Source organism: Triticum aestivum, chromosome 4B (assembly GCF_018294505.1).
Source record: "Triticum aestivum cultivar Chinese Spring chromosome 4B, IWGSC CS RefSeq v2.1, whole genome shotgun sequence".
Taxonomy (NCBI): domain Eukaryota; kingdom Viridiplantae; phylum Streptophyta; class Magnoliopsida; order Poales; family Poaceae; genus Triticum; species Triticum aestivum.
Genome location: NC_057804.1, coordinates 513,666,596 through 513,679,354, shown reverse-complemented (window position 1 = coordinate 513,679,354; position 12,759 = coordinate 513,666,596).

The following is a 12,759-nucleotide window of genomic DNA, read 5'->3' as shown; positions in this document are numbered from 1 at the left end:
CCTCACTCCTCGCATGCGAGTTGCACCCCCTTTGCACCGCATCAGCCTGGCTCGCTAAAAGCTGCCAATTTGAGGGTTTCCAACAAGTCGGGCTCTGGGCTACTTTAAGCTTCATTCCGATGCGAGGCAGCCTAGATCGTATGCAACCAAACATGTTATTGTTGGCCCAACTCGCCCTGGTTGAGGTGTATGTGGGCTACCAAACACGCCCTACAAGTTTCACAATCCGCATCCATCAAACAAACAAAAGGATCCGATGTCCGAACCAAATGAATCATTTTGACCCCTCGTTTTCGCATAGCGTGTGAAGATGTCACCATGCAACTGTTGAACAAATTTGTATGGAAGTGTTAGACCTCTCACGGCTAGCCCGGGGAGGGGGCGGGCAGGGGGTGGAAGTGCGGGACCCCCAGATCTAGGGACCCCTCCCCAGGCATGCAGCTAGCCCATTTGGCTTGTTCGGCAGAGAGGCGTAGTTTAGGGATGCGACCTTCTCCTTCAATCATGGTGACCTTCCTTCGATCATGCAGATACAACTTTCCTCCAATCGTGATTTGCGTACTTCGTTGATTCCTATGACCCCATGAGTAATACTATTATGTTTATCCTTCCAAATACATATCACTATTTTCGATTCTCCCGATCATGAGTCAGTGGATGTTCCCGTTTCTCTCGCCGGTAGCAATCAATGAGTCCGACAAGTTTCTCAAGCCCGAGGCAATACCTATTCCGGGGCCCTAATCACTGGACACCAATCCATAATCTAGTGTCTCCCTGCCGCCAGTCCATGCCACGTCATCATCCAGCGCCAGTCGTCCGAATATCTGATGATCTACGACAGTCCAACCGATCTAGGTACACCATATTACTGTTACCTACTTTACACACGTATATTGCTAATTTAGTTTTTTTACCTTGCATACATGATGCGTACCTTGCATCGTTCAACATATGTATGTTGCTACTAGTGTTGTATAATCCACGGTACCCATCGCCATGCTTTTCCCTTTGTTCTTTCTTTCTTCCACTTGAACCTTTGTTACTTTACTTTAATCCATCTTCATCATGAACTAGTAAGATGTCTGTGCATTGCACGAAACACCAAGATGCATTGATCCACAAGTAGTTTACTTTACAGAATATGTGTTGAAATGTGAGGCAAGTTGGGTCTTCTAGATTTATGCCATGTCTATACATAGGATAAAGGAAGATGATCCAAGGAGTAGCTACTCATATGTCAAACAAATGCAAATTTCTTTAATGGTTTGCTGAATCACCCGGTACCTCAAAATCATATACTACAAAGTTCGAAAAGGATGTCTTTATGGATATTAACATCTTGACTTCCTAGCCCTTAATCAGCACTAAACCAGAATGCCAAAGAATAAATAGCTTCAGGCTATATAAAGAACACATTACATTGGTAACTACTAGCAAACTATATGAACTACCCAGCTACCGAGTGTTCGCCAAACTTAACCCCAAGTTGCATAATGTTGGTATATATCAGTGTGATATTATAGTAAACCTTGACCGTGCATATCAACACCATTCGCTGAAAAAATTAGTTGAAAGGGGACAAATATTATCCATTGTCCAAGTGCAGTCTAAAAAAACCATGATATCAGGGTGAATGAAAAACACGATATTTTTTATCATCAATCAGTAAGATCAGATTATCGAATCAAGCTTAACTATCTTGCTTTACAATTTTAACTACAACCAATTCACCATTATATGTTCGCTTGTGCATAATATCGAAATAATGCAACCTATTTGGCTATTAGTGTAAGCTCAGTGGTTATATCTTATAGGCAGGTCTATGCAGCGGCTGGCTGCTCCCTGACTGTTCGGAGCGGTCCACCCAAAAAGCAAAATTCTGGTCCCCTAAATCTACGAAGGAAAATAATTTATCCTCTAATTTATATATAAGGAAATTTTATTTCATATTAGAAAAAGTAGCATGTAAACAGGAAAAAGAAAAGGTACAAAAGTATTTATGTAAATAGGTGTGAACTCATTTAATTCGAGTTTCTAAATTTAAAAAAGCCACAATGTTTAAACCGCACCTCGAAATTAAGATCCGTTTTCACCATTGGAACTCTCGCGACGTGGTCTTCGAAACTAGATCCCACATGGATATATTTCTACAAACTTTTTTATGTGCAATTTAGTATTTGTTTGGTGCAACTGATTAGTCGTTGATGCGCAACTAGCTGACACTCGATGTGCAACTTTCTCCCTACACATAGACATGCAATTTCACTGATGCGGACATGTGTGAACGCAAATAATTCATAACTTTTGAACCGAACATCAAAATTATGATTTGTTTTCATCATAGGAATCCTGACGACGTGCTCTTTGACATTAGATCCCACATGGATTTGTTTTGATGAACTTTTCTGTGTGCAATTTAGTCCCCGTCTGGTGCAACTGTCTAGCCCTGCGTGTGCGACCATGAGAACAAGAGTGTGCAACTCCGCGATCATGCATGTGCGACTATGCCGATGAGAGTGTGCAACTCCACACCCGTGTGTGAGCACCTCCAGTAGGGATGTGTGTGCGACTAAGTGAACAAGAGTGTGCAACTCCGCGGTCACACATGTGCGACTATGTTGAGGAGAGTGTGCAACTCCGCGGCTGTGCATGCGCATCTCCCGCAGCCGTGCATGTGCGACTATGCGAACGATAGTGTGCAACCCCTCAACATGCATGTGCGACTATGTAGACATGAGTGTGCAACTCGGTGGCCATGTGTGAGCACCTTTGCAGCCGTGCGTGTGTGACTATGCGAGCGAGTGTGCAACTCCGCGGCCGTGTGTGAGCACCTCCCATAGCCGTGCATGTGCAACTATGCGGACGACAGTGTGCAACTCCGCGGCCACGCATGTGCGACTATGCCGATGAGAGTGTGCTACTCCGCGACCGTGCGTGAGCACCTCCCACGGTTATGCGTGTATGACTATGCGGATGAAAGTGTGCAACTGACGCTCAATATGCCGACGAGAGTGTGCAACTTCGCGGCCGTGCTTGATCTACTATGCGGCGAGAGTGCAGTCCATGGTCGAGTGTGCACCTCCGCTGCCACGCATGTATGACTATACCGACGAGAGTGTGCAAGTCCCACAACCAACGAGAGTGGTCATCTATGCCGACGGGAATGTGCAACTCCGTGATCATGTGTGTGGGACTATACAGCCGAGAGTCTGCAACTATGTAGATGTGCGTGAGTTACTACGCCGACAAGAGTGTGGAGCTCCGTAGTCATGCTTGTGCGACTATGCCCTCGCGCATGTGCAACTCCTCTAGTCATACGCGAGCTATTATGCTAACGAGAGGGTGCACCTCCGCGCCCGCGCTTGTGCGACTATTCTGATGTGAGTGTGCAACTACATGACCATGCATGTGCGACTATGCAAACGAGTGTGCAATTCCACTACCATGCGTGTGCGATTCTGTGGCCAAGCGTGGGCAACTATACCAACGAGAGTGTGCAGTTCCATGGTCCTATTTGTGTGACTATGCCACCGTCTGTGTGCAACTCCAGCGGTCGTGTGTGAGCTACTATGCCGACAAGAGTGTTTGACCACCTCACTACCCTAGACAGTGAGATTTGCAACTTCATCTTCTACCTTGGCCAACTGCCTACCCAACTGTGTGCAACTTCTTCTACTGCCTGACCAACTGCCTGACAGCCGTTGTGCAACTTTGTCTCATGTTCCGACCAACTGCCTAACAGTCGATGTACAATTTATCCCTATCCCGTGGATGTGTAGACTCTGACCAGAAATGTAACTAGCAACTACTATGTGTGCAATTACAACTATTACAGATGCCTACTAGAAATGTGACTACCAATACTACATCAACTTACGCAAAAAACATCATCTAGCCAACTTAGTATCACAGTGTTGTGCAACTTTTCGATGATAATATACAACCGAGAACTACTATATATGCAACTACAATTGGTATTTGATAATTTACTTAAGATGTAAACTGCTACACACAACGCTGAAGGTCATGACGCATCAAGATCTAAAGCAAGAAAGAAAATACGCTGTTGAAGCATCAAGATACATGCATCAAGGGGATTAACAGCTGTAGACTGGCGTGCTGGATGCGCCGACGACACACGAACATAACAAATCTGAACCAGTTTGGTTGAGAGGCAAGCTTTGCATTCTCAGAAGGTAATTGAAGTGGAAAATCTCAAAAAATGTATGTTCAAGAAAAACGAGCAAGCAGACCTGAGGCATTCAGAGATCAAGTTCAAAGGAACAACTGCTTCTTATAGCTAATCAAGCTGTCGTGCAGCAAGAAGCAACAATTAGGGAGCTGCAGAGTGAAATTAAAGAAAGACGATTGATATCGCTAGATCAAATGAACTAAGGAATACTAATGAAGAGAAACTGAAAGTCGAAGGAGTGTGGAGCACCGCATGGGATGGGGCAGTGACAAACGCGGGCTCCGGTGAGCTCACTGCTATCCATAGTGCTCACCTCGTGTCATATGCATCCACGACGCACGGTCTTTCCCAGCAGCCGAATCACGCATGGACTTTCTCGGTGGAGCACGATGGGGCCTACAAGTCCACCTGGCGCTCCTTCACCGTCGGCCGCAGGAGCGTAGACCCGGGAGCCTACCTTGGTTAAGTCCGGGCGCGGCGCACAACGTCAGGAGGACAAGGATGGCCAGACACATGCTAGGTGTGGCGCGCGTCACCGGGAGGCTGCTGGAAGAGCGCAATAGTGGGCGCGTTGCCGGTAGGAAGGATGGGACGATGGCCGCTTGGAGCGGGCGGATAGGCGGGGGCCGGGAGAGGAATGGGACGACCGCGTCGCAGTCGCAAGTAGGAGGTGCGGGGTGGCAGTGGGAGGTGGGTGACTGGATAAGATATACGATGTGTCGCGTGAACGATCCATGACTCTCGCGACCAGGTAACACCTGGCACTGCAGGCCGCACTATAAGCACGCATCGAGCAGTCACCGCTCGGCCGCTCGGTTCGCTCAGGTCGTGCGCGCCCACGATGAAGTATTTAGGATATCTTATTTGTACAAAAAAAGTTGCTAGAAATAAAAGTAAGAAATAACCACTTCTTGCTCTATTCCAAAACATCCCCAAACACTACAGCAAAAACATCTGATTCTTCCTAGTGCATTGAGTGCAAATTCGTTCATACTACTCCCATCCTTGGTTAAGGCCCGATTAGAGATCTGACCAGAAGTCATGTATATAACCATGTACTCCACGTGAACCATCACAACAGAAGGAGCCATGGAGCGCGTCAGCAGAGAAGGGTAAGTAGTAGTAGGTGGCGGCGGCGCAGTCGAGGATGAGCAGCGCATAGCAGATGACGTACTTTTGGAGGTCCGTGTTGGAAGAGGCGAGGAGGGCGTGGAGGAGACCACTATGAGGAGGGGGAGGTTGCAGTGGTGGGTGGTGAGGCTGCTACAGGAAAGGGAGGAGGCAGTGGAGGTGCCGACACTCGGCAGTGTACTTGCAAGGTCGGCGGCGGAAAGATTGGGAAGGGTCCAAAGGAGACGGCGAGGAGGAGGGGCGTCCTGGTGGTGGTCGGGGTGGGGCTGGACGACACCGACAGCAGCTCGCTGCCTCTCTAGATCGTTCCACCACCTTCGTCTTTTTCTATGAGATGGCTAGATGGGGACACGAGGGATAGCTGAACGGAATAGACAAGGAGTTATTTGCAAAGAGGAGCCAAGTTTTGGGCGGTTTTTTGCTAAATTGACACAACTTGCCTTGCTTGCGTCGGATTTAGATTGGATGGTCACAATCAAAGGATGGAGGCACACCATCATCACCAACTCGGTTTTTTATAGGAGTAGAGAAAAAATTAGATGTATTTAACTGTTTATATCTATCATTTCATATCTGTGTGTATTCATTAGAACCCCAATACAACACAGTTACATGTTACTAGCACAACGCGCCGAGCGCACAATGTCAAAATTATTGTTAGAATAAATCTAAGGCCACCGTCGATCATCCGTGGACCAAGCAATCACACGAGCACGACACCGAAATTTGTTAACGAGGTTCACTGATATGGCTACATCCCCGGGGCCTGAATATGGGCGCTCCTCCCCGTGAAACCGCTAAAATACCGCACTCGGTCGCCCTGGACGCCGGCACACGCCGCCGACTTCCCCTGTGTTCTGGTGCTATTATGTTGGCATAGGTTACATCGTGTGTCTACCCTCTCTATATATGAGAGGCCTAGGATACAAGTGTCCTACTAGGACATGACTCCATATCCTATATAAACACAATACAACTACAAGTCCAACTGTAACCTACTTTGTACACAATATTTGATACAACTCTAACAAACTCCGCCTTGGCGAATATTCTCCAACACCTTGAGTTCGTCAATGCATCAAACTTTCATGTACATTCGACTTGAGCTTACCCCGTGAGTACATCTTCTACTCCAAAGACTCCATGTGACTCCATTTGCAACTTGTAGTCCCTCCTTTTCTTAACCACAGTCAACACTCAAGCAAAATTAAGTTCCTTGTTACTCTAATCTGTGCTCCCAACTTCCAGAGGATCCGTCCAGCGCCATCACACACTGATAACTGACCTGGGTGACAGTGAACTACTCACATATTGGGTGTCACACATAAGAGTTACCTAAACTCAACATCACCGCTCCTTCTTGAACGCATGCCTGAAACTTGAAGAATTTAAGCGTTGTTTGTAGTCATCCCGAGTCAAATTCGGAGTTGTCTCACCAAATGTATGACCACAGAGCCCTGGCCCATCTCCATGTCCCATGCGCAGCACACGCCTCGCCGCTATTACCGCGTCGAGCCTCCGCTATCATGGTCGAGTCTCAAGGCCCGTGAACCCATACTACTCAACCCCACTGCAGAGTACCACCGATCATCAAATCCCCAATGACGAGTTTCACGCTTCCATCAGACCACTGGGCTCCAGTTCAAACTACGCGTCCCTCGCTTTCCCCCCAGCTAAAATAGGCTTCGATTCTCTGGATCCTAACACCATAGCCCCTCAGTCCAGCTCCACCTTCAACATGACTCCATGGTAGATGATCAGTCCACCCACGCGCCCCGTCGACTTAAAGCTCTCATGTGCACTGTTGCTACTTCTTGAGCTTGCGTTGGTTTTTCCCTTGAAGAGGAACGGGTGATACAGAAAGTAGAGATAAGTATTTCCCTCAGTTTGAGAACCGAGGAACCAATCCAGTAGGAGACAACACACAAATCACCGAATACCTGAACATACAATAAAACAAACTTGCACCCAACACGATAAAGGGGTTGTCAATCCCTTCACGGTTACTTGCAAAAGTGAGATCTGATAGAGATAGATAAACGATAAAGTAAATATTTTTGGTATTTTTGGTTTATAGATAGGAAAGTAAAAGATTGCAAGAATAGTAGATCGGAAACTAATATTGTAGATCGGAAACTTATATGTTGGAAAAGAGACCCGGGGGCCATAGGTTTCACTAGAGGCTTCTCTCAAGATAGAAAATAATACGAAGGGTTAACAAATTACTGCCGAGCAATTGATAGAAGAGCACAAAGTTATGACGATATCTAAGGCAATGGTCATGAACATAGGCATCACGTCTGTGTCAAGTAGACCGAAACGATTCTGCATCTACTACTATTACTCCACACATCGACCGCTATCCATCATGCATCTAGAGTATTAAGTTCATAAAGAACTGAGTAATGCATTAAGTAAGATGACATGATGTAGAGAAATTAACTCAAGCAATATGATGAAAACCCCATCTTTTTATCCTTGATGGCAACAATACAATACGTGCCTTGCTGCCCCTACTATCACTGGTAAAGGACACCGCAAGATTGAACCCAAAGATAAGCACTTCTCCCGTTGCAAGAAGAACCAATCTAGTTGGCCAAACCAAACCGATAATTCGAAGAGACTTGCAAAGATATCAAATCATGCATATAAGAATTCAGAGAAGATTCAAATAATATTCATAGATAAGATGATCATAAATCCACAATTCATTGGATCTTGGCAAACACACCGGAAAAAGTATTACATCGAATAGATCTTCAAGAACTTGGAGGAGAACATGGTATTGAGAATCAAAGAGAGAGAAGAAGCCATCTAGCTACTAGCTATGGACCCGCAGGTCTGTGGTAAACTACTCACGCTTCATTGGAAGGGCAATGGTGTTGATGTAGAGGCCCTCCATGATCGAATCCCCCTCCGGCAGGATACCGGAAAAAGGCCCTAGATGGGATCTCACGGGTACAGAAGGTTGCGGCGGTGGAGAAGTGTTTTCGTGGATGCCTCTGTTGGTTTGGGGATATATGGGAATATATAGGCGAAAAAATTAGGTCAGGGGGTGCACGAGGGGCCCACAAGGGTGGGGGGCGTGCCCTACCCCTTGGGCGTGCCCTCCGTCCTTGTGACTGCCTCGTGGCTCTTCCGACTTCATCTCCAAGTCTCCTGGTTGTCTTCTGGTCCAAGAAAAATCATCGCGGAAGTTTTATTTCGTTTGGACTCCGTTTGGTATTCCTTTTCTGCAAAACTCAAAAACAGGGAAAAAACAGGAACTGGCACTGGGCTCTAGGTTAATAGGTTAGTCCCAAAAATAATATAAAATAGCATAATAATGCGTATAAAACATCCAAAACAGATAATATAATAGCATGGAACAATAAAAAAATTATGGATATGTTGGAGACGTATCAAGCATCCCCAAGCTTAATTCCTGCTCGTCCTCGAGTAGGTAAATGATAAAAAACAGAATTTTTGATGTGGAATGCTACCTAACATATTTATCCATGTAATTTCCTTTATTGTGGCATGAATGTTCAGATCTGTAAGATTCAAAACAAAAGTTTAATATTGACATAAAAACAATAATACTTCAAGCATACTAATAAAGCAATCATGTCTTCTCAAAATAGCATGGCCAAAGAACGCTATCCCTACAAAATCATATAGTCTGGCTATGCTCCATCCTCATCACACAAAATATTTAAATCATGCACAACCCCGATGAAAAGCCAAGCAATTGTTACATACTTTTGATGTTCTCAAACTTTTTCAACTTTCACACAATACATGAGCATAGCCATGGACATAGCACTATAGGTGGAATAGAATATGGTGGTTGCGGAGAAGACAAAAAGAGGGAGATAGTCTCACATCAACTAGGCATATCAACGGGCTATGGAGATGCCCATCAATAGATATCAATGGGAGTGAGTAGGGATTTCCACACAATGGATGCACTAGAGCTATAAGTTTATGAAAGCTCAAAAATAAACCAAGTGGGTGTGCGTCCAACTTGCTTGCTCACGAAGACCTAGGGCAATTTGAGGAAGGCCATCATTGGAATATACAAGCCAAGTGCTATAATGAAAAATTCCCACTAGTATATGAAAGTGATATCATAGGAGACTCTCTATCATGAAGATCATGGTGCTACTTTGTAGCACAAGTGTGGAAAAAGGATAGTAACATTTCCCCTTCTCTCTTTTTCTCTCATTTATTATTTTTTTGGGCCTTTCTCATTTTTTGGCCTCTTTTTTTCTTTTCTCTTTTTTTTGTCCGGAGTCTCATCCCGACTTGTGGGGGAATCATAGTATCCATCATCCTTTCCTCACTGGGACAATGCTCTAATAATGAAGGTCATCACACTTCTATTTACTTACAACTCAATACTTAGAACAAAATATGACTCTATATGAATGCCTCCGGCGGTGTACCGGGGTGTGCAATGAATCAAGAGTGACATGCATGAAATAATTATGAAAGGTGGCTTTGCCACAAATACGATGTCAACTAAATGATCATGCAAAGCATTATGACAATGATGAAGTGTGTCATAATAAACGGAATGGTGGAAAGTTGCATGGCAATATATCTCGGAATGGCTATGGAAATGCCATAATAGGTAGGTATGGTGGCTGTTTTGAGGAAGGTATATGGTGGGTGTATGGTACCGGCGAGAGTTGCGCGGCACAAGAGAGGCTAGCAATGGTGGAAGGGTGAGAGTGCGTATAATCAATGGACTCAACATTAGTCATAAAGAACTCACATATTTATTGCAAATATCTATTAGTTATCGAAACAATGTACTAGCGCATGCTCCTAGGGGGATAGATTGGTAGGAAAAGACCATCGCTCGTCCCCGACCGCCACTCATAAGGAAGACAATCAAAAAATAAATCATGCTCCGACTTCATGACATAACGGTTCACCATACGTGCATGCTACGGGAATCACAAACTTTAACTCAAGTATTTCTCAATTTCACAACTATTCACTAGCATGACTCTAATATCACCATCTTCATATCTCAAAACAATCATAAAGAATCAAACTTCTAATAGTATTCAATGCACTTTTTACATGGAAGTTTTTATTATATCTCTCTTGGATGCCTATCATATTAGGACTAAATTTATAACCAAAGAAAATTACCATACTATTTAGAGACTCTCAAAATAATATAAGTGAAGCATGATAGTTCATCAATTTCTATAAAATAAAACCACCGCCGTGCTCTAAAAAGATATAAGTGAAGCACTAGAGCAATATTGACTAGCTCAAAAGATATAAGTGAAGCACATAGATTATTCTAATAAATCACGATTCACGTGTGTGTAGGACCTTGAGAAGAGGTGTCTAGAGGGGGGTTGATTAGACACTAAGTACCAAAGTTGCAGTTTTTAATTTCTTTAGGTTTAAGTGGAGTTTAGGCACAAGGTTAACACTCACAATACATAACAAGCAAGCATGAAAAGAGTATATGAGCAGCGGAAAGTAAAGCATGCAACTTGCAAAAATGTAAAGGGAAGGGTTTTGGAGGATTCAAACGCAATTGGAGACACAAATGTTTTTGTCGTGGTTCCGATAGGTGGTGCTATCGTACATCCACGTTGATGGAGACTTCAACCCACGAAGGGTAACGGTTGCGCGAGTCCACCGAGGGCTCCACCCAAGAAGGGTCCACGAAGAAGCAACCTTGTCTATCCCACCATGGTCGTCACCCACGAAGGACTTGCCTCACTAGCGGTAGATATTCATGAAGTAGGCGATCTCCTTGCCCTTACAAACTCCTTGGTTCAACTCCACAATCTTGTCGGAGGCTCCCAAGTGACACCTAGCCAATCTAGGAGACACCACTCTCCAAGAAGTAACAAATGGTGCGTTGATGATGAACTCCTTGCTCTTGTGCTTCAAATGATAGTCTCCCCAACACTCAACTCTCTCTCATAGGATTTGGATCTGGTGGAAAGAAGATTTGAGTGGAAAGCAACTTGGGGAAGGCTAGAGATCAAGATTCATATGGTAGGAATGGAATATCTTGGTCTCAACACATGAGTAGGTAGTTCTCTCTCAGAAATAGGATGCTGGAAGTGTGGGCTTGTTCTGATGGCTCTCTCCACGAATGAAGAGGAGGTGGAGGGGTATATATAGCATCCACAGAAAGTCTAACCATTACACACAATTTACCAATCTCGGTGGGACCGAATCAACAAACTCGGTCGGACCGATTCAGTAAACAATGTGACCGTTAGGATTTTCGGTGGGACCGAAATGCAACTCGGTAGGACCGATATGGTTAGGGTTAGGGCATAACGTAATCTCGGTGAGACCGATTACACAAACTCGGTGAGATCGATTTTGGTAATAAGCTAACCAGAGAGTTGGTCACGCAAACTCGGTGGGACCGATTACTCAAACTCGGTGGGACCGATTTTGGTAATAAGTTAACCAGAGAGTTTGCATTGTAATCTCGGTAGTACCGATTGCTCAAACTCGGTGAGACTGATTTTGATAATGGACATACACAGAGAGATTACAATCCCATCTCGGTGAAACCGAGATCCCTATCGGTGAGACCGATTTGCCTAGGGTTTGTGGCAGTGGCTATGACATCTGAACTCAGTGGCGCCGGATAGAAAGAATCGGTGGGACCGATTTTGACTTTTAGGTTTAGGTCATATGTGGAAGTGGGAAAGTAGTTGAGGGTTTTGGAGCATATCACTAAGCACTTGAAGCAAGAGGCTCATTAAGCAACACCTCATCCCTCCTTGATAGTATTGGCTTTTCCTATAGACTCAATGTGATCTTGGATCACTAAAATAGAAAATGAAGACTCTTGAGCTTGAAGCTTGAGCCAATCCTTTGTCCTTAGCAACTTGAAGGAGTTCCCACATCCTTTAGTCCATGCCACTCCATTGTTGAACTTGTCTGAAATATACTTGATAAAAGTGTTAGTCCAACAAGAGATATGTTGACATTAATTACCAAAACCACCTAGGGAGCACTTGTGCTTTCAATCTCCCCCTTTTTGGTAATTGATGACAACATACATCAAAGCTTTAGATAAAGGTATAGAGAATAGCAAGTAAAGCTTTGGAAAGACATGTAACAAGCATAAGCTCCCCCTACATGTATGCAACCATGTGAATATGGAATATAGAAGCATGTGAGAGCATAACCATGACAGACTGGGCAATGTGTTACATGTATCTTGGACATATGCATCAGAGCAAAGAATATTAACAAAGATACCTTCTTGCTCATGAGTCCTTCTTGCAAACAGTATGTACATCAGCAAGAATTCCTCATACACATGATTGTGATGCATATACTTACCTTGTGGTCTTGAGTTGGCTTAGGATGGACTGAACCTACGTAAACAAGGTTAGATAACACAGATACACCTTCTAGCCAGAGCAAACAAAAAGAACCACAAGAATACC